The 21,203-nt window shown below is 38.8% G+C and overlaps 1 protein-coding gene across 5 annotated transcripts in view; it reads right to left on the bottom strand.

Annotated features, from left to right (window-relative positions):
• The window catches only part of DLGAP2 (DLG associated protein 2), a 698,632-nt gene that overhangs the window by 461,964 nt on the left and 215,465 nt on the right, over positions 1–21,203 (bottom strand). The window contains exon 1 of one of the 5 annotated variants that reach the window (XM_075063705.1): positions 8,817–8,988. The exons of the other annotated variants lie outside the window; for them this stretch is intronic. The gene's annotated coding sequence lies outside the window, so the exon portion shown is untranslated. Of the gene's footprint in view, positions 1–8,816; positions 8,989–21,203 lie in introns of those variants that run through there. 5 annotated transcript variants of the gene reach the window in all.

Genomic DNA, 21,203 nt, shown 5'->3' with positions numbered 1-21,203 from the left:
ATACAATAATATAATAAAATAATAACAATATGTAACTCTTTAGATAGTTCTTTTCATCAGTGGATCTCAAAGTGGTTTATAAAGAACATTGGAATCATTATCCATTTTACAGATTGGGAGACTAAGGCACCAAAGGTACTTGCCCATAATTCACCGAGCAGACCAGTGGCAGAAGCAGGAATAGATCCATAAAGGACATGATTAATTCAAAACGTACAACATTTTTAACAAAATTAAAAGCATATTGGTGTTGATTTCATGTGATGCACATAACCAAGTGCTAGATCCATGGTGACTAGATTTTACAAAATCCTACTCTGTGTACTCCAGGAAAACAGGACTTTTTTTTTCTTTTAAAATGTAGCACCTGTCCCCAAATTAGATTCTTAATGGAAAACTGATTTGACAAGAATGATGTAGTTTCTTTTGTTCTCAGACTAAATCATTTGAAGATCTCGTCATTGTATTTCTGATTTCAGAACTATCTTGTACTAATGGAGAGTGGAAACTCTAGAAAGCAGATATGCTATCCTGCCCTTCAGAAAAAAATGAGGCCCTATCATTACATTCTGAAAACATGCAGCCCAAATAAGATGGCTGTCAATACAGTGATATTTAAACTGCTAAAGGGAAGCAGCCAGAAATGTAGAGTTGAAATTTTTAAAGAGGAGTTGTCTAATTAAATGAATAGCCTAACATTCTTTTGAAATTCATCACAATTTAGTCAGTTGGGAAGATTTCCAGGGCACCATGCTGCTTACATCCATGTACAGCAGTTTTGCAGCACTTTCATGCCAAACGAAGCATAACTCATGGGTGTCTAACAGTTTAGACACATCTGTAGACTTGTATCAAGCTGTTTCCTCCTCACTGGACACCCCTGGGGAGAGTACCAATGAAAACATGTCTTTCCTCTTGTAGAAATGATTTCCTCTTCCATCACCAAGTACAGAGGGACTTGCTGGAAGAGTCAGGTGCAATTTCTATTTAGGTACTGATGTGGCTCCCCATCTTCATAGTATCTGAGCACCACCCCTCTATTTATCCTGAAAACAGCCTTTTGTGAGGTAGGGAATTATCAGTATCCCCATTTTGTAGACAGAGCACTGAAGCACCGACTGACCAAATGGTAGGATCAGCATCACAAAGGAAGTCTGTGGCAGAGCCAGATCTTCTGAATCTCACTATAACACCTGAACTACAAGACCTTCCTTCCAGCATCTCCTCTTCATCAGAGAGGAAGGATATAACCCAGATTTGTTCTTTATATGTTCACATCCTTTTTCACTGCTGTCTAGCACATTAATGATGGCATCATAAAAGTGAAAGGAGCACATCTGAACCAGTTGGATTATAGTGTGTACTTCAGGCACATGCAGGAAGCTGATGTAATTGGCCCATCACACTTCAGGAGTCTGGCATGTTAGTGTCACAGAGGCAGACCAACAGAATTAGACTCAAAGCTGCTGTGCAGATTGCTGAAGGTTGAGATCTTTATGAAAGGATTAATGAATGACCCTATGGACCAGATAGTTTTTATTTGTCTATTTAAGTTAGGAGTGGGGTACTCAAAAGCACTTAAGTAATCTTATGAGTAGATATCCTATTTAGTTTCAAATCCCACCCTAAAAGTACAATGTCAATATAACCAGACTTGGTCTTTTGCTCACTTAATTACTTGATTTCTTTAAGCAATTGCCAGTGGCGGCTCCAGGCACCAGCGCTTCAAGTGCCCACCTGGGGCGGCAAGCCGCGGGGAGGTGCCCTGCCAGTTCCTGCGAGGGCGGCAGTCAGGCAGCCTTCGGTGGCTTGCCTGCGGGAGGTCTGCTGGTCCTGCGGATTCGGTGGCAATTCAGCGGTGGGTACGCTGAATCCATGGGACTGGGACTTCCCGCAGGCAAGCCGCAGAATCCGCGCGACTAGGGACCTCCCGCAGGCAAACTGCTGAAGGCTACCTGACTGCAGTGCTTGGGGCGGCAAAAAAGCTAGAGCCACCCCGGCAATTTCCCACATTTTGCTTGAATAATTACACACCTAAATAATAAAATAAGGCCAAAATTTCCAGGCCTGCCACTGGAGCGATCATACATCCTGGAACTCCCATCTGAAGGAGGCATTTGTGGTATATGCAGGTGCGAAAGATGTGCAGTACACAGAAATCAAGGCACCATTAAGCTTCTACATTCTTCCTGTGCCTGGAGTTCAGAAACAGTGGTTGTTCTCACACTACAGAGCAGACTCTCAGAGGACAGACACACTGTGCTCTCTCTCTCTGTGTCTGACTGAAAGTATGTTAGCTCTTTTGTGTGTGTGGATGAAGCATACAGAACAGCATTCCTTTGGGAGACCTTGTAAACAAGATGTGAACTTCTATGAGAACAGAAACTGCAAGTATCTCTCACTTTTACATAACAAGCATAGATGTGCTTGGTCCTGTCTTAGCGTGGGTGGCTGGACTAGATGACCTCTTGATGTCCCTTTCATTCCTCCATTTCTATGATTCTGTAATAGAGGCATATTAGTGCTTTCTTACATACACCTAGACCCTAGTCCTCTATTCTCACATTCATAATTTAATAGAAATCAGTCAGGATCTGGACAACATTGTGTTATCTGAGAGTCAGGAGAACAATAAACGGCAGCTCCTCACTGCACAGAAGTTCACATGAAGGATGTGTGAGAGTGATACTACTTAAAGCTTCAAAGGAATTAGGACACAAAAGGCTGCAGGAGATGTTCTGCATATTTCAAAAGTGCCTGATCCCAAGCCAATGGGAAGCCAATAGTTATTTACATCTACAATACACATGGTGCTTTTTAAGCCCTTCTAGATTCTTTTCGGCGGCAGAGTTGCATTATGAGATTGGATTGAATGGGGAATGGAGCAAGGAAGCATAAAACTACGTGTGAATTTTCAGTACATGAAAGAAGTATAAGACTCAATCCTACATTTACATGAATAGGCCCAAGGAATTCAATAGACTACATATGTGTCTGCTACAAGATTAGATTCTAATTACACAAAATGATTTTATGGCTTTATATTTGCATATTTTGTGCTAATTTAAAAAACATGCTTAAAACTTAAGCTTAAAATTAACATCTGTTTTTTTCATTTTGTTACTTCATCATCCCAACTCCCATCTGTCTGCTTGAGCCACCTACTGAATTCTGTCTGATACCTAAATTGTAACCTCTCTGGGGCAGAGACTATCTTCTTTATTATTTGTTTGTATGTGGACTAACACAAGAGAGCCCTGAGCCTTGATTTGGGGATTCAAAGGTGCTTTTGTAATAGAAATCACAATAAGCAAGTTGCTCTAGTTGTTTCAGCTATATCAAGAGACATATGGCCCCCATAATCTCTCTGAAATTTTTCATCTGAAGGTAGAATGTGGGCATGTGATAGATGTGAAAACTGCAGCCTTGAATCATTGGCCACATTAAGTCTATATTTAATGCTGGCTGCAATATGGTACACTATATAGCCTCAGTCTTCAGTCAGACTTCGTTATAATTGGCTTTCAGTGTCTGTTTGGTGGTTGCTGGGGGAAGGGAGGGATAGAAAATCCAGAGGAATCAGATCACTGATTTTAAAGGTTTTTGTATTGTGTTAATTCAATTTTAAACATTATTTGGGAATTCACAAAATCTAGGCTGACAAAACATTTGGGTTGCAATATTTACAGAAGGGATACCATCAACTTCACCTAGTCAGTTAAAAAAACTTAAAAAGGCATCCACTATGAGTGTCAGGTATTTCACGTGCAGAAATTTGTGGTAGTACCATCAGATTTTCCTGTTTTAAGATGTTTTCTCGTTTCTGCTGTTGTGTGTAAAAGCCTGCACAAACAGGGGGAAACCAAATGACTGTACATAGAGAACAATAAAGCTGACTAGATACAAAGGGCTGTCAAATACACCAAGTACAGAAAAATATGTCTTTAATCTCTTTCAGTTACTTCTATCAATCGGAGGCACAAAATACATCTGATACAAGTGTGAATACTGAGCTGACTGTGACCTGTTTAAAGAGATACTGATAAAGCTGATAGGCTAAAAGTGCAACTAGAAAAGTTGTTCGGGCTAGAAAAGTAAATTCCATGGAGAACTGTGCAAAGAGGCCGAAAAATTCTGTGCACAGTCAAATATAGTGTTTACGACCTTGAGTCCTCATTCACCTGAATGGGACTATTCACAGTAGTAAGTGCTGTGCCTGGTAGTCCGAGCTTGCAGATTTGGGCTATCTCTGAGACTAGCCTTCCAGACTTACCAATCAATTGCATTCTCTTCAGTGAGCTTCAGTGAGCTGGAGGCTCTCCATGCATTGCTACGCAGCCTTCTGCTTCCAAATTGTAGCATGGCTCCTTCAAGAGTCACACTACACTACCTTTGCTTTGAGTTCCCCTGCAGCTGCACAGTACTAGCCGTGACATGAGAGTTAATGTTGCTTCATGCTGCATTAATGCCTGATCTGTTTTCTGCTTGCAAACACACTGGTTTCAGCAGGGGAAAATATAACAGAGAATGGCTGGTACCCCTATCAATCATCTCCTGCACCAGTACCCCACAGAACTCTGGCAGGGTCCTAAGGAGCTGCCGGTGGATGATGCTACAGACTCAAAGCTCCACTTTGTGTCAGTTAAGGAAATCTGCTGAATCTGACTCCCCCAGCAACACTCACAGAAGTACAGAATATTAAGCATCCATTTGCTTTGGTTCACAGAGTGTGCATCATGCCATCCATTCACTCTGCTTCTTCCCCTCTTGTAAGCAGGATTTGTATACAAAGTCCACAAGAGTCCTGCTCTTGGAAAATTCCAGTAGCCTGTCTGCTCATAAAAACAGTTTCAGGCAGCTTGCAGGTGAGGAGGAAGGACGGTATCCATTAGCCTTCCAATGAAAAATAATGTATTGCCCTCATCTTGATCCCAGTGAAGTCAATAGAATTTTTGTTATCAATTTCAGTGGGAGCAGGTTCGGGCCCTCTGTGTCCAGAATTTGATTTGGTGGATCACCCATCAGATTAGCTGAGATTTATAAACACTGTTGCAGGTCTCATTTTGGAGTGGCTGATAAAATGATCAGGATCTAGAGGAAATGTTTGTTACCATACAAAAGCAGGTTACTAAGAGGCAAGTTTAATTTGGGGTCTACCAACCAAGAGTGTTTTTCTAAGAAACTGCATATTACTGGACAATATGCATGTGACTTTCAGCTCTGAATTTTTTGTAATGGTCACTGGTCATCTTTAAAAGCTTTACAACTTTGCCATTGTAACTAATTACCATTACTGCTTCCTCAGATATTGCAATAATATTTATTACTTGCAAATAGCATCTGTCAAGATTTTAATGATGTCCACTGCACAATTTCATTTCACTACAGTAAAGCAATATATGCACTACTTTATGGCTCCTTCTCTCTTCCCCTAAATGCTTTATGGTGGTTGCTTGATAGTAACAGACCCATTACCCAATTTTTACTTTGGCAAGATACTACTAAGAAGAATAACTAGCTTGGTAAGCAGAATAACTTTGTTCTTTTCTATATACTTAGCTGACATTAATACTGTTCTGAATGATTTTCAGGACTTTGTCAGTCTTAATATCCTTTTTGTAAATGTACCTGTCAAAGATGTGCCCTAGGTACAATTCATGGTAGACCTATGAATACAAATATTTCATTGTTGAATTTATAAATATTTCCTAATGTACAATGAAAAACCAAAAAAAATGTAATTAAATTTAATTGCAGCCTTTCTGGTCAATGGTGTATGGCCTACTCTGTACTATGCCCCAGAGCCAAATGTTTGAACCATGCTAATAAAAGTAACACCAGTGGTTACATAGTGTATATGAAGTTGACAGCCAGCATAAATGCCTTTCCATGCAATCATATTATGCTTTTATGTGTATGAAGAACTCCCCGTTGAAATGAGTGTGGAAAATTAGCAAAGATTATTACCCTCAAATATCTCATTATTATTTAATATTTATATTATGGTACCACCGAAAGGCCACAAAAAGGCTGGGCTCATATTCGCTCCTTCATGTGTGAACATAGCTCTTTTATGCATACATGTCGTACACGTCAAGAGTTGACCAGCAGCCTCTATCAGAGATTCCTTACCCCAGTATTATCCTAGTGTTATTCCAATGCACTTACTCTTGACTTACATTGGTGTACATTGGTGAACTAAGATTGCATAGAGGCCTTTGACCCCTAAGAATATATTTAGATTAGAAACTATGCAAGTTGTTTTGATTTAAGCTAAGAGCAACCTTAGTATTAAAAAGCTTTTTTTTTTTTTAACTTTCCAAGCGCGTAGACTCCAAACTTTTCAGAAAAATATGTTCAAGATATTACTAATATAACACTGCTTCAAAGAATACTTACAAATAAAACCTATGGAATGTCTGTAATATGACACAATCTATATTATTTAGCTGTATGACACTTGGGTACAAAATTTCCTTACCTGATATAACTGTTTTGAAAAGTGGAACATTTTACATGCTCTTTGCCATGATTACTTATTAAGTTCCCTGTATCTGTTAAATATTTTATGCATAATATTAAAGCAATAATAATATGAAGTTAAAGAAACAAAATAATGATTGCATAGCTTTCATTCATACGATCTTCAGAACAGCAATTGTTATTCTAATTATGTTGGTTTACTTTGTATTTCATAATTAGGAAGTTGTTATCAAATAATTTTCTATTGCAAAAAAGCAATGAAGTATATATCCAAAATTGCCATTAATCTTAACTTGCTGAAAATAAAATTTTAAAATTGTAGATTGTTTAACAAAAAAAGATCAAATTGTAACTTGCTCAAAATTCTTCTTTCTAAAACATACACCATATCAACCACATTTTACCTCAGATTAGATTAACCAGGATACATAAAAGGTTGCATGCCAGAATTACAAAGTATGTAGCAGTGTGGCATATAATAAATGCAGAAACTGACTTACATCTTTTAGTTAATGTAGATGAATGCAGTCTATGGAAATTCCTTCCTTTTCTAGTTCACTTTAAGATGTATTTACAATTAAATAACTTTTACAGAATATATTTAGAATGCCAACTCTATCCATCTTTTAAACTTTAAAATAGTTTTTATTTGGCAAGATGTTAGCAAAACCAGAGGGTAATGCCTGACAGTAATCTGATGCTTAATGTGCTTCTGAGCTGAAGTAATTTCACTTGCCTTCCAGCATTTCAAACATAGTATATGCAATATAAAACTGGATACTTAAGGCTACAAATTTTGTCGAACATGTAGATTTTATAAATCTAGTAAATATTATCTAACTGCATTTACATATCAAAGCTTGCATTTTAAAGTGTTCTGTATTGTGAGCTGAATAATCATGCTGATCACTTGTTGCTAAATAAAGAGTACACGAAATGACTGGAAAGCATGCTGCATATTGATCCTATGAATGACTTATGAACAAATATAAAGCACTGATATTAATGCATGTTTACAGAATAATTATTCTGCTAATGCACATATCAAGCCTTCTCTAAAATTTAGCAATAGGAATGAAAATAATTGAAGGCTATTAAAATTTGTGAACATATTACAATTATCCTGTAGTCTTGTTTTTATATATATAATACAGTTTACTTCAGTTTTCTTCGTCAGTGAAGAGGCTACATCCCTGTACAAACTTTAAAAAAGATAAGCTAGTTTAGCTAGATACTTGAGAGTTAATTAAAACCATGGGCAGTGTTAGTAAGTATAATTTTACTAACAACTTTTGATAGGCATAATCTAGTGTGTCAGTGCTAAATATTCAAGACAGAAAAAATGTCAAGTGTTGAGAAGCATGAGCCATGAAAAATAGCTGTGTAGGATGCACATAAATTCATACATTTCAATCCATCCAGACACCACTCACTTGTTACAAAGTTTCCTTATCCTAAAGATCCTACTGAATGCATCTTACCAGTAGAGACCTAGTAACCTCGTGATCCTCCGGACACCTGCTTAAACATATTTCTTCTAAAATAATCCTTAGATAAAACTAACCTTCACTATACAATTCATATATCAGCTAATTTGGAGTACTATATTTGAGTGCATTGACACTAGTATTTTAGGTTCAAAGCTTTTTAAAGTGTTTTTTTTTAAATAGCATAATTTTACGAATATTGTTTCCATAAAATACGAACCAGCATAGCACTTCACAGTATATTAAATCTATCTTTTCTCTTTTATCCCATTTAGTGCAGTTGATAAGAGATACTACTGAATCTTCTTCTGCACTGTGCACTACAGAGAAAACTGCCTTTTTGTAAGGCTTTTCTTTTCACAGCTTTCAATAAAATAAAGGGTTTTGTACCTGCAGGTCCTTATATTTACTAATTCCCATCAGCAACACATCTACTTTAACAGAAGTATCAAAACAAAATGATTCTTGTCTTACAAATTATTACAGGATTTACTGTAACGAAGGTTAATACTGGACTGAACTTATTTTATTTTAGTATCACATGTTTAGTACTAGACTTCTTTGTACGATCTGTTTTCCTATTTACCACTGCAATTAAGGTAATGCAGCAATATTATAATAAAAAATTATGTAGCAAAAGCATTTTCCGTAAAGACAATACAAGCCTATTGCCTGCATGGGGGAAAAAACATGGTGCAAAGTACTGGGGGAGGGAGAAAGAGAGCATGTATTGGAAATTAACTAGTTTAAGGATAATTAATACATTATTTTCTGACTGATAACATGATGTTGAAGGAAGTATAAAGTGAAGGTAAAAAAGTAAGAAATGAGTCATCTTTGACTTACCGTCTTAAAGACTAATGATGTATTGCAGGCAGCATCCAAATATGGAGCATGGAGCTTCTCACAAAACAGAAAAATATGCAGGCAATGAACAATTCAAATACATTGTAAAAAATGAAGACCAGAAATTAAAGTATGTATCCAGGGGTCTGGTTAGTCACAGCTTTGACTTGCCTGCTAGAGAGCTCTGCAAAACAAGTATACTGCAGCAGTGTGGCAAGCATAGGATTGCAATGCATGTCCCATATATTCAAGCATAATAGAAAACATGGTCTGGAGCTTATTCCATGTGGATGTGGGCTTTGTTTTGTGTAGGCAGAAAAAGGAGGGTTTTTTTCCCCACATAATAGAATTGGAAATTGGAAATGAAGATTTGTCTTGATTATTGTACAATATGATTCCCCAGGATATCAATTACATAAAGCAGGTGCCTCTGTCTCTTGTTTTCCAGATAAATGCTTGTAATCTCATTTAACAAATGATTCCTATTTAGACAGGAGCCACCTATTGTGATGATATCATTTGCTCTAGTATCCATAAATGGACAACTTCCTACACAGCGTCATGGCCCCTGAAAACACAAATCTTTATAATATTGAGGGGGCAGGGTGATTGATGGGGTCCCATCAATCTACAGCAGTTTCTGCTGATGTGAGGTCATGAATCCTGCATAATCATCCACAGAGCTGCAAATGAAGAAGAAACATTCAAACTGCCTGGTTGAGCTCATTAAAAAAAATCCTTTTAATAAAGGTGGTGAAGACAAATAAGGTAAAACCACTGGCACCTTCTCAGGATCCTCATGTTTTCAGGGAAGCACTGGGGAGTTTAGAAGAGCAAAATCTATCAGTGGTTAAGATGTGCTGGTGACAATTTCTTTTTAGCAAAGCAAGAAATACTGTATTTCTTGTTTCCAGCGACTGCAAAATATATATTGACAGCAAAAGTACGAATGCATCCACGCTGCACAAATATTAGCCATCCTTATGGAATATTTTCAAGACTCTGCCTGCCAGTGCTATTTGCTCAGTAGATAAACTTCTAATAAAATATACTTAGATTGTTTTCCTTTTATGTTTCAAATTCGTTCAGTTAAATTGATTTAGTTAAAGTTCCAATTGCATCAGAGCAACACTCAAGCTAAAATTTCCTCAGCAAAGCATTCCATTGGACATGTTTATTTGTGAAGTTTTATGGTGGAGGTCACAGCTAGCTAAAATCAGTTTCCACTTTGCAATAGCTTGTTCCACGTGTGGACCCACTGGTTTCAATAGGACTGTTCGTGGAATAAGGTACTATTCAATGTGACTAAGGGCGTTGAAAATTGACACATGGTGAGCAAATCGAGATTTGAGGGGACAATTAAAGTAAATGGTAATGCAGGGTGTTCTTCCTCTCCATCTCTTATTTTTTTAGTCTAGTGGCTCAGTTGCTAACAAGAGGTAGACAGAGTTTCTGCACTTAGTGACCTTCCTCTGGTCAGCAATTGATGAAAATGGTGAGGTACAAATATTCAAGGCAGAAAAATGTCAAGCGTTTAGAAGCATGACCCACAAAAACTAGGTATGTAAAATGTGCCTTAATCAACACATCAGTCTTTAGAAAGGCAAGGGATTGACAATATAGCCCATGGGTATCTCCCAGAATCTAGCTTAATTGCTCCTCTATCAAACAGACCAAGAAGTGGCTTAACTCCTCTTTAGTCCATAAACAGAAGGCTATATTTCCTGCCATTCAAGACAGTGTATTAGGACCCATCTACACTATGTCTTGAGCAATGCATATTACAAACACGTTCAAGATGGTTAAGCACATTTCTCTGAAAATACAGACAATGCCACTGCAATAAAAAGCATAGTTGTAGCTACAATAAATCTCACATCAGTGTGTCCAGGCTTTTCTTCTAAACAAACAGGCTAATGGAAAAGCACTCCATAAACTTTTGCACATAGTTTCTTAACACAGTTATAGCATAATTACTCATAACTGTTTAAATATGGAGCCACGCTTGAAAATTGCCCATTGACATGGGTAGACAAGGTGGCCTTTTAAGAGATTTAATGAAGTATCTTCATTTACATGAAAAGCTTTATACTTGACAGTTATGTACATAGCTACCTCTGAAATTGTGTGATCCTATTACTATTATCCTCATCTTCTCACTCATTCCCTCCATTGTGTTCTACACTTGCCTGTTGCATCTTGGGTTTTTTTAGATTGTAAGCTCTGTGGGGCAGGGAGTGTCCTTTTCTATATGTTTGTACAGCACTCAGCATCATGGGGCCCCTATTGCAAGCAGTACATCAATAAATAACAACATTTCAGACATGACTAACAACCTCTGTGATCACAGCAGGACTACAGCTACGTTCTGCTCACACTAGTGCTCCCATTGTTCCACCAGTGAAGCTACACTGGTGGTATTGAAATGTGAGAGATTTCCTAAAAATGTCTAATGTAGAGGTGGCGTCACCGGGTTCCAAGTGAAGTAGATAAAGATGTCCATTTGAGAACATTTAAAGGTGATTTAAACACTGGTAAGTGCTTTCTTCTCATCCTTCATTTACTGATTGTGTGCTTTTGGCACTGCTTGTCTTCATGTTGCAACTAGTTCGTCTTTGCTCTGGGTGTGGCAATGACAAAAATGCAGCCTTGACAGAGGCATCTGGGGATCATCACACCTTAGTCTTGGTATTGAAATAATATTGGGAGGAAGCAGAAAAGCATAACATTGGGGTCCAGAGGACACATACTTTTCATGCATTTTCATGATAAAGTGTGAAGAGAGGCAGTTAAGGGGAAAAAATGGGGCATATGTGGGTATAAGAGGGATGCAAGACTTCAATTTCTCCATAGCCCAGGAATTCTCATTTTGGCCTGGTGTGAGATTATAAAATGGAAAGGGGAAAGCAGCAACCTAAAATGAAAGTTTGTGAGAGTACCATCATTCACAAAGTAGCCTAAGGAGAGGGCCTGTTATCTGTTTCATAATAAAGATTCTCTGAAGGATATACCAGAGTTAAAATGAAAATCATTTATTTTCTTAAACCTAGAGCACGATATAGGATTCCTTGTGGCACCTGAGCCAAGAGACATACATATCACACACCCCACCACTTTACATTTAACTGCTCACCAGCAATACATAGCAATATATTTAGAGAAGCGACTACCTCATTTGCCTTCCTAACCAAGGGTATATGCTAAAGGGGGTTAAGTAGCACCACTGGCTCTGGACCTTGTTGGAGAAGCCCAGATTTAGCAGTACGTGAGAGGCAGAACAGAAGGTAGTGGTATCACATGCTGCTGATTGCTGTCAGACAGACAGCAGTTAGGGTAGGCTAGGCTGCCCCACTTAGAAAGAAGAGATGAGACCATCTGAGGTTACTGAGAAGAAGAGTTCAGTTGAAGGATTAGGCTGGGAGTCCGCTTTGCTTTGTGGAGTTAACACAAAGCATCTCATGCTCCATAAGTTTCTGAAGCTCCATTCTAGTAAGGGGAAGAGAGAACAAGACATTATATCCCAGCCTTAGCTTCCAAAATACACACACTGACATCTACAAGAGCTAGTCACTTTTGAGCAGAAACAGAAAGATCTGCTGCAGAGAGAAGAGGTTTATCTACTGAATTAACTGAGAGGACAGGCTGCCATCCCCAGTAGGTGCCATTGTAACTGATATTAATTAGTTTGGAAATAGAAATATTACAACAAGCAGAGGTATACAACATATAATTTAAAACAGACACCACATTGGAATTATTTACCCTTAAACTGCAACCAACCAGTAGTAATAAAAATAAAATAGAACTCCTCACATGTCGTCCAGTTACAAATGCATAGTATGAGAATAATTACTGTGCACTATGTGAAATTTGACGCTTCCTTCTTTAATTGTATTACTAAAGACACCTCTTATTTGTGACTATTAACTAGAAACAGGCAAATTGGTACATGGAAAAAGCTTTAGGAGATAACCTCCATCTGTAATCTTTCCTCATTTCTAGAACAAAACTGAAGTTTTATCAAGGTTCCTGAACATTCAGATTTTGTACGTTGTTTTCACATTTGGTTTACAGCCAGGACCAGAAATATCCTGTGAAGGGCATTTCTGTGATTCCTCTAGCTAGGGGTAGACATGTCAGAAATCTCTTGAGGAAGCCTGTTCTTCCAACTTTTCTGCCCAGTTTAGTGGATCATCGGGTTCAGATAACACCACGATGAGGTATGCCTGAAATAGGCAGGAAAACTTAAGCAATGCTTACACAAACCTCCATATTGGACTTTCTGGGATTCACCATCAGAACTTTAGCATGAATGTTCAAAGGGACATTTTCAAACTGTTCAGGCCCAAATATAATTTAGCACTATTATGATGTCAGGGAACAAACTCTTGTTTCTAATTATTTTTCAAACCTCACTATACATAAGTGTTATAATGTTCGGTAGGAAAATAAATGACTTTCAATCTTCTACATGAATATTAAAATAATGGAGAATAAACATCATGCAATAAACTGCAGATGGGGCAATGAGGTATTTTGTTTTTGCAAAACCTGGCTACTCCAGTCTTAAAAAATCAAGAAAAACAGCAGCAGTTTGGATCTAAGACCATTTTACCTAATTCATTAATAAATGGTAATGTCACTCTCCAGTTAAAACTGAAATCACAGTTCCAATGGGCTATCTTGTGTCATCCAATCTTCAGTGGAATTTCCCTAATGATTTGGGAAGGCAGTTTTGTTTAAACACTCATGGCACAATATGGCTTAAGGGTCCATTTAAGTGGCCTCTGAATATAAACAGTAACTACATACAGTCTCCTACAACAAACCTCAACACTGTTATTGAGAGAAAGATATTGCAAAGAGGGAGGTCCATAGTCATCATAACATCTACTAAAAAGCAGTTTCACAGCTGCAGGTGAGCCAGTGATGACCCCTGATTCTACAGGTCTAATGTTTGGTGCTGTTGACATCCTTCCAGATAACTTCTGCTGTTGTAACAAGACAATCCCACCAGGGACAGTAAGATGGTCTCTAAAAAGCTAGGGCCCTATACATGGATTATTTTCATAGATTATTAGGGTTGGAAGGGACCTCAGGAGATCATCTAGTCCAACTCCCTGCTCAAAGCAGGACCAATCCCCAAATGGCCCCCTCAAGGATTGAACTCACAACCCTAGGTTTAGCAGGCCAATGCTCAAACCACTGATCAAAGCCATACATTCATCCCACCAAGGAATCAGGCTGATGTGATGTCATAAACTTGTGCTGCTCAGAAAGAGGATAGTTGTGTCTTGGGATATCTAGGGTTTCTTCATCACAGCCTCTGTCATTACCCAGGTACAGGGTGTTGCTGTAATTAACCCAGGAAGTGATGAATATGTGGATTACATGTCCTCATTCAACAGGAGGAAGCACAATTTACTGGCCAATCAAAAAAGTAAAAAACAAAACAAAATCCTACCATATTCCTGGACACTCTGTTATATAAGCCTCCGAGAGCAGAAGAGAATTTAGAAGTCTCAAAAACCATGGAGCACCATGAAAAAAGGAGGCCAACCATCTTCAATCAAAGGTGGTATTATGGTTTTGGACAGCTTTTCAAAATACTTTCCTCTTCTAATTGGCAAACCCTCAGTCTTACAAGGGTTTCACTTAGAGATTGTCTCTGTTCCTGCTAGTCTGAACTTTTTCTTTTTCTTTTAAAATTTACAACCTGTTTCCTTGCAGAGATGCCTTCAAGGTGTAAGCAGGCACCAGGCTACTCATTGTGATTATTAGGAAAAAATATGCTACTCAGTCACCAGGCCTGCCCTATCATGTATAAATTTACAATGGTCAAGACATAAAGCCTTACTGTGTTTAAATTTCAGTCATTATTAAAATGATCCATAACTGAACTGAAGCATTATTTTAGCCAGACTTGCAAATAGTTTTCGTAGGTAACATTATCTCAGGCATCCCCGGATTGGGAATGTTAGCTTTCCCTACCCAGTTGCAGAGCTTCCACTCATCTGAATTATAATTACCTGAGGTGACCTGTGCCATGTGATTGTAACATTTTACAATCCTGACCGTTGTCATGCAACTGTAAAGACTAGTATCTTATAAGCACTCCTATGTGTTGATTTATTATACCCTGGATTAACTGGGTAGTTCAAATGGTTAAAAGGGACCACCAACAGTGATTCTTGGTGAAGCCATGGCTGTTTTTCTTCCTCTCTTGGGGCTTTGTACATGTTCCCCTCCTTGAGTGCCTTTCTGGGATAATTAGATAGACTAAGTGATGTCTTTGGTGGAGGTGGAGGAAGAGGAGGTGCTGATGTGGGACAGGTAGCTGTTGCTACAAAAGTCATTCTAGTTACGATGGAAATGTTTTGGCATAGAGGAATGTGCTCCAGCATGACTTAAAAGTGATCAGACTCTGGTTAAGTATCATCTCTTCTGGAAGTCTTCTCCCTTTACCAACAATGCCTTACATCTCCGGCTCTCTCATGTTTCAGCCTAGATTTTGTGAAATGCTGACATTCACTGCCAGGTGTTCTGACTTGGTCTCACAAAGAATTAGAAGATGTTGGAAATCAGTGAAAGGGCCTTTGCCATTCCTCCAATAGGGCACAGAGCTGCTGCAGATTCATAAGAGTTTAAGGTCAGAAGTGACCACTAAGAACATCTAGTCTCTATTTCACAGGCCCTTAAATTTCACCGTTACCCTTTATTGCTTTAACCAAACCCAGTAACTTGTGTTTGGTTAAAGCATAACTTGTGTTTGGGCTAAAGCATACCTAAGCATGTAGCTTTAGGACTGATCAAAGACTGATGTTTTGATACAGAGCTGATTCCTCTCAGCTACTAGGTCACATTGGGATGGTACTGGAGACAGCAGACGTCTTGGAACACTGGACGGTAAGGCAGCAGCTCTGGGAAGCAGAGAAAGCTCCTAGGACCTGTCCTGAGGGAGGAAAGGTGTGAATAAAGAGCTTTTCACTTCAGACACAGGCAGACTTCTGGTTTGAAGAGAGACCTGGAGGGTCCATGGATCCAACCTCGGGAAGCAAAGGCCTCAGACAGGCTTGAATATGACACCAGAAAGAACGGACCCAGGATAAAAGTGTGAAAAGAGAGGGCTCTGAGGAACCTAGTAAATGGCCAGAGGTAGCTAAGGGAGTGGGTTGGGGTCAGTAGGGTCAGAGAATGGAAGCAGACATGGGCTCACAGTCCAGCCTGTAGTTATCACTGTTAATTTTGCTATGCACTAACAATGTCATCTATTGCTGTTTAGTGTAATCTCCTTACCGGCATTCCCCTTACATTGTGTCTGACCTCATCTCTGCCAGACTGTAAGTAAAGTTCCCTGTTTGTTTTGTGATCCCTGCAGAGAGTGTCTTTCCTGAATGAAGCCAGTGATCGTTAGGTATTTACATGGCTGTAACAGCTGGAGCACCTACAGAGTTTGTGGTGTGCTTGTGACTAGAGTGACTCAGGATATTTAGTCACAGCTGAAACATTTTATGGAGATGTATGTTTTGACAAAGTTTTCATGAGGAAGTTGTGAGGGAGGGAGGGAGCTAAAGTGTGAGCTCATGCTCTATAGCCTAGTGCAGTGTTTCCCAAACTTGGGACGCTACTTATATAGGGAAAGCGCCCGATGGGCCAGGCCGGCTTGTTTACCTGCCGCATCCGCAGGTCCGGCTGATCACGGCTCCCACTGGTCACAGTTCACTGCTCCAGGCCAATGGGAGCTGCTGGAAGCGTACATCCCTAAGCCCGTGCCGCTTCCAGCAGCTCCCATTGGCCTGGAGCAGCAAACCGCGGTCAGTGGGAGCTGCGACCGGCCGGACCTGCAGACGCAGCAGATAAACAAACTGGCCCAGCCTGCCAGGGGCTTTCCCTACACAAGCAGCGTCCCAAGTTTGGGAAACACTGGCCTAGTGGTTAGGGTGGTTGACTAAAATAGGGGAAACCCACATTCTAATCCCTATACTGCCTCATTCAGAATGGCTTGGGATGAACATCTGTGCTCTGAATGTGAAAGGAATATAAATTCCAAAGCTTCAAAAGTTTCTGTGATGTGGAATTGTCACCCTCAGCTCAGCTAAAGTCATGGCTACTGGCTCTAACCAATTTCTGAACACCACTGCTTATTCAGGCCTATCAAGGGAAGGATGAGATCATTTACTGGAGTTTATTGGGGTAGAATCCTTTAGCTGGCCTGGAAGGGAAAATGAAGAACAGTATTTTTATGTGTCTTTTACACCTGTGACTGAAGGCACTTTTGAGAGGCAGCATGGTCTAGTGGATAGGGCACTGAACTAAGCCTCAGGAGACCTGGGTACTGAGCTTGCCATTGCCCTGCTGTGTAATCATAGGCATGTTGATTATCTCTCTGTCCCTCTGTTTCCCCACACAACCTTTGTCTTATCTATTTAGTTTGTAAGCCCTTCAAGGCAGAGACTACCTCTCACCATGGGTTTGTATAGTGCCATGCATAATGGGGCCCTGATCTTTGTTGGAGCCCCTTCATGATACTGTGATACAAACAATAGCAACAACTCTACACTCTACTTATTTATCTTCTACAAATTTGAGAGGTCAAATTTTAAAATATCAGCAAGTCAATGTTACGCTCCTCAAAGGCCAATGAACTACTGTGATTTGTTCAAGAGAGTTTTCCAAAGCTTCTGAAATGGGGATAGAAATTAAAGAAGCTGAAGTGGTGGTGCTGGGAGGGGGTGCAGTGAACTAGTCCCTTTCATTTTTCATTATGGAAAGTGAATTATGAAGCAAATTATTTTGGACAGGTTTTAACCTTGCAGTCCTACAAACAACGCATCAGTATTAGTGTGTGCATTTTATTGCTGCTTTACTGAAACACACACTATACATAGATTTGTGGATTACAAATGTCAAAATAGTGAATAAAAGCTGCTGAAACTTGCAACACAATATTTAAAAAGTAAGGCTGTTTTACCATGTGACTTTGCTTTAATGTCTTACGAACAAATAGAGCTATACTGAATGTTGCATGTGCTATTTACATGCTTTCAGAAAAGAACAGTAACTTTTTCATGGCAAAGACTAAGAAGGTTGTGGTTATTTTGTTTCACTGGGTTTGAAAAGCAAAAATAAAAGGCATTAATGAAAAACACATGGCAGTGAAATTCCTTGCTTTATCATATTTGTTTTTACAGCAGTTTGTTCCCAGTCCAAATAATAAGCTCTTCAGTTTGAGCCACAGTCGTTTCCTAACCCATATCTGAGTTGTATCACTCCAGAGGCTTCTAGCAGAAACTATGATGGCTGAAATGTGCAGTAAGAAGACTACTTAATTGTGGCTCCTAAAAATAGTCATGTTGTTTCTGGCACAGCAAACAAAATAGAGGTATGCATTTCCCCAAGTCCTGTGTATCTGCAGAATGATAAAAGGAGCTAGACCCTGCCAATAACAGCAGAAAGGAACAACAAATGAAACCCTTTAGAAATATCACAGAATATCATTTATATTGCAGGTATCATGGGGAATCCTGTTAATTCTGGCTACAGGCCTGGGTATAATATGGCAAATATGCTGGTTTCATTGATAGATGATCTGTCCCTAACAATGGACAAAGGTATTTTTTATATATCTGCTATATATCTTTTTTATATATCTGCCATGCTATTTTTTATATATCTGTTGGCAGCTTTAAAACCTTTGATCATGAGGGTTTTTTGACTACACTCGGAAACCTAGCACAGTTGACTTGTACTTCGGTGATTCTAGTCCTTTGGGGACACTTATATACCTGAATCTACTGCATCACATTTTTTGTAATGGTTGCCCAAATCTGTTCAGGAAAAGATCACTGATTTTTAAGTTGCTAGGATGTTGCAGACTAGGACCAAAGAACACTGGCAACACTTATATGTGCAGAAGTCACTATGGTTACTGCCCGCACTCACTATGCCTAGAATGAAATCATTCATTTTCATAAGCATTAAAATTCAGCAAATGCACCAACAATATTAAAACAGAGAGAAATGTTCTTCATGTGATGCAGATCTTTTAGCTGTGTTGCTTTTATCATTTTAAGTTGTCCTTAATCAAAATATAGTTGTGTATATGTATATAATTATTTTACATCTGTTTACAGTGAAAAGACTTGCATTAGAAATCTTGCAGTGTGAATACCTCATTAGATGCAAGTTTCAGCACTCAAAGATGAACAGCTCCCAGTTGCTGAGAATATAAAATCTGCAACCTAGGAAATATTTCATGTGTAATGCCAAATAAGTAGCACTAGTTGTGGATTTGGCATGCTGATTCAGAGTAAATGCTCATAATAATACAGGAGTACTTTCAGTCTAAGAGTATAAGCCTAACATTGCTGTGCTGTGGGAAAAGTTAGTCTTGGTTAGTTTTATTGTCTCTTGTAATGAAAAATGAACGTATAAATCTAGAACCAAAACTTTAAAACATTACTAGGACTACAAATACATATTTGTTTTGCTTTATTTTTGGTGTCAGAGTGAATATTCTTTTTTAACCTTCTTACACGCATTACTTCATTTGCTACCTATATAACATCCACTGGTGGGGTGTTTCGCACGATTTTGTTCTCACTTTATACTCCATAAAACCCCAGCAATTATACACTCTGATTAAGTTCTGTACACTATCTGAATCCTTCATGGCCACTAAAAATCTTTCCTTACTTTTTCTCTTTCACTAGCTTCTCCTTATTGCAGTTCCTCTCAGCATGCCAAATGACTTTGCTGACCACGATTACATGTTACTCTGAAAATCGAACTACAAAACAGACACCACATGCCTACATCTAACTTGGTAACCTATGCCACCAAATCCTTATTGCAGCAAATTCTCTCCAGCAGAAGAACAATGGCCTCTTAAAATTGTCTTTACCCTTTTCTAGTTTTATTTTTCCTTGAAAGGTAGTTCAAGGTCTTTGTACATTAATTTACACCACTGAATTGGAGCTTCTTGGTTTCTATGCTATATGGAGCCTGCAGATGAGATGGCAGTCTAGGAGTTTCTAACAAAAAGAATGTCAAATCAAAGGTGAACAAATGGCTTCGCATTATACAAAATACAATATTTTGCATAACTTTCCACTCTTAACATGAGGACATCTCATGTGTTCTTTCACAAAATCACTTAAGCAGATCCCATTAAACTGCCTTTTTCTCCTTCAGGCAGTAAAGCTAGGATGCACCAATTGGGCATAAGACATACAAAAAGGTTCAATAAAGTATTAGTAGACAATTAAAAATTACTATATTGAACTACATTCATAGATATTTAACTACTCTACCATCACAATTAGCAGCTATTCTAACAGGGCTTTCACACAGCTTATAGGGGCAGCTCACATTTCCCTTCCAGATCCTTCCTTCCCCTCACACACACACTGCATGCGTTCTCCTTGTGGTATTGCTCACCCCAAGTATTCAAGAATCATGATTAGCACCCCCACCCTAAATAAATAAATAAATAAATCATGAGAGTAGCTTAAAAATCACGAGAACTTTCTAAAATAATACATTTGGGGTTCTATTTGCCTTCTGCAGTACAGTTGGATCATGATTCCAAGCTTTTCCCATCAACTGTGAAAGCTAGAAACTTACTTGTTTTTATTTAAGGAAAGCTAAAATTCTCATGTAATCACCTGAGTTCAGCATTTTGGCACTCAGTATCATAAGAAATCATGAGTAGAAAACACTCTCCTTTTGATTATAAAAACTATTAATGTTCATGGTAGTTGGGTAAATCAAGGGGGAACATATTACCCAGAAGTTCAAAGTGGCTCAGCTATTAGTGAAGAATAGTTGAATGCATTGACTGTGTCTACAAGCTTCAAGGAAAAACACACCACAATTTGTCTACCTGATGCCTTTAATAAGGCTTGGCACCAGCCAGACAAACTATAGTACACCTTTTCTATAACACCCTTCATGATTACAAATCTTTGGCTGTAATGAACCTGGTCCCCGGATCCTAGCTACAATACTGTAAAAAAAAATTAAATTAAATTAAAAAAAGGCTTATGCACATGCGTGCACAATTTTTATCCAGTGTCATATGTTCATGCTGTGCTTCTGAAATTGAAGTGTCACAAAAAAATCGCATTGTGCCTCTGAAACAAAAGTGTGAGCCAGTCCCCTGAAGTGAAAATCAATTTCTGTTGCAATAAAGCTAGAAATTATTGAGCATTTGAAAAAAGGAGCAATGCGGCAACTTCCTTGCCCATCCCCTCCCAGTGGAAGGACTTCCCCAACCTGTCTTTGGTTCTGTTCACCCCAGCATGGCCACTAGGATGATCATGGGCTAAGCTTAAGAGCTTCCCCCGGTACTTAGTTGGAACCACCAACCGTTTGTGCGGCTGCCAT

The sequence above is a fragment of the Chelonoidis abingdonii genome, chromosome 3 (genome assembly GCF_003597395.2).
Source record: "Chelonoidis abingdonii isolate Lonesome George chromosome 3, CheloAbing_2.0, whole genome shotgun sequence".
Taxonomy (NCBI): Eukaryota; Metazoa; Chordata; order Testudines; family Testudinidae; genus Chelonoidis; species Chelonoidis abingdonii.
Note: the sequence above shows the minus strand (reverse complement) of the source record. Positions and strands in the feature narration are given on the sequence as shown.